Source organism: Thrips palmi, unplaced genomic scaffold, assembly GCF_012932325.1.
Source record: "Thrips palmi isolate BJ-2018 unplaced genomic scaffold, TpBJ-2018v1 HiC_scaffold_12, whole genome shotgun sequence".
Classification (NCBI taxonomy): Eukaryota; Metazoa; Arthropoda; class Insecta; order Thysanoptera; family Thripidae; genus Thrips; species Thrips palmi.
The window spans coordinates 3174624-3177303 of NW_023144623.1; positions in this window are offsets into that span (position 1 = coordinate 3174624).

Consider the following 2680-nt stretch of genomic DNA (forward strand, 5'->3'; position numbering starts at 1 on the left):
CGAACAAGACTCACCTGCAATTCGAAACCATCCCTACTGAGTTTATAAAGATTGTCAAACCAACCGTCGTGGTGTTATTACGTTGTGAATGAGAACTATTACACAGAATTGAAAAAAAAAACATGACTAGAGAACCGCCTTCTGAGACAAGCCAAACAATTCAACGTCAGCAACAATGGCGGGGCAGTTTTAATGCGCGACCACTCGTGTTTTCGGCTTCGCTATTTTCGCAAGGGCGCAGTTGCCGAGAAGATTGTTGCCAACCCGCGAAAATTAATTTACTGCCTCCTTTCCCCCACGAACATTTTAATAATGATTGACTTCAAAGATGTTCCAGTGTGGAATACATTAGCATTGGAATTTTTCGAATTTTACGGCATTTTGATTTCTTTTTGTTGCCAAGTTTAAATTTTGACGGGTGGCACATCGACCACATTGGGACCCTTGCCATTCGTACCTAAACCACCCCTACCCCTTTTACACAACTTTTTTCCTTTCTCCACACTCCTACACAATAACTATATTGACTTCGTGACTCCTAGGATTTCTTGAAATCGTATTTTTTAATCATCACTCGTGTAAATTTTGTCAGAACGTCAGAAACATGTCTGAAATCCTGATCAAAATTCGCGCACCTGTGAAAGCTGAAATTCTGAAAACTTATGCTGATATTGATGGCCTGAGTTGTGCAGAATGTCAGAACATGTTTTCAGGTTTCAGAAGTGCGCGAATTTTGATCAGGTTTTCAGATACGTTTCTCACATTCTGACAAGATTTACACGTGTGGTACTTCGTTTATCAAAGGTTTCCTTAAGCGATAAAAGGCGTATCTGCTACCTACTAGCTAAATGTTTGGCGAGGAGACCTTCACGTGAATTCAGGCGATACAAAAATCCTCGCCATCATGGGAAACAAGTATCCTTATTCAAAGGTGTAGTCCTGATTATGACTTGCTTGTTTATGACAAGCCTGACGTGCATGTAGCTGAGTACCTGCGCACTGAAAGCTGCACTGATCACGCAGTTTAAAAAAACTATCTTGGAAAAATATATTTTTGGGAAAATTAATGATTTGGGAAAAATTTATTTGGGAAATCTACATTGGGAGTGAAAGTTTTAGAAACATTCTCCATTGGGAAAATGGGTTTGGGAAAAATTACCGGTAACCGCTTTTTTTGCAATTAAAAAAATGGTCAAAATTCGTCAAAATTGGTGAACGATTCTCACGTTACGGGGTAGTTTCGTTTCTTCTGACTCCTGTGCCCAAACGAGCGCAGATATCGACATGGGGTTTGTTTCTGATGTTAGGGAGGGCCATTGCCCACTAAACGCACACATTTCGAAAAGTTCACGTTCGTTGGATTGGTCTACGTAGCGTTTGGAATACCCTAAATGTAACTTCCGTGATTGTCCAAAGAGAACATACTCGAACTTTCCGCCCCCAGTGTGGCAGTGTGGTTCGAAAATGCTGCCAACTGTCGATGGGGATTCGAAGCTTGGCATGTCTCGAGCTAATTTCAACCGAAGACCAACACGCCAGACTTCTTTCAAAGGTACTTATGCTGCAACGAAAAATGTCCTCCGTGTATTCAATTTCACTACACTAATTTCGAAAAGGCAGCTCTGGACTTCTCCCCAAGCCAAACTTTTAACTTTCCATGACACAAGCCATCAAAGTGGAGTCCCTGGGATATAATTGCATGGGTCACGGAAATCTAAGATGCTGTACACGGTCTCAAAGCGGGCTAGAGCCCTGGCGTGTATCAACAATTACCTGTAACTTCCGTGGCACCCTTTACCCAATGTTGCAGCAGTACTAGGTGAAAAAATTTTCCGCTGAAATGTCGGGCTTAGAGTATCATTTGACCCTGGAACGACTTTCAAGCCACAGCAAGCCCGAGTCAGCCGTTAAAGCCGATTTTCACACTTTGTAACTTCCGTGATAACATAATTTCCGTGATCGAAACACCCACTAAAACGTGTGGGAATACCTTATGGCTCATGTTTTAAGGAAGGTAGTACAAGGTCTTTACTATAAATACCATTGCCATAACTCTAGTATCATCCAGGACCTCAATAATCAGAAAAACTTAATTGGATATTTTTCACTTTCGGCAAATCAGAGACGCCAAATCTACCCCGAAACGTGAGAATCGCTCTGCTTAGAATTGACCAAACAATGACCAATATTGTAATATTAAAAAATTCTGATCAAAATCCAAAGGCTCGGCTTACAGACCTTGTGGGGAACAACCGATGGAACATTGGTAAAAGTTTTAGCCACGTAGATAAACAAGGTAGGTTTACGCCAGACCGCGTCTTGTCGTAACAGGCTTCGCGATGTCTCGCGGCCTGTTCCTCCAATCCGTGCCTGGCGTACCTACCTTGGCCTGCGGCGCTAGCCTGCCTTCGGCAGGCATTGGCTTGTCCATCGTCCGTTACTCCTTACTTATTGCATAATGGGGGGGGAGGGGGGGGGGTCCGACCCCCAGACCCCCCTTTCTGTAAGACAGAAGTGATCTGCCTGCAGAAAACTCGATTTTTCGCCGTTTTTCAGATGTTTTTCGGCTGTAAAAACTGAACCACGTGAGCTAGGATAGTGAAATTTCGCGTGTGCCGAGCCAAGAACATACCTAATAAGCCTGCAAAATCTCAGCCTGATCGGCCGAGGCGTTCAGAAG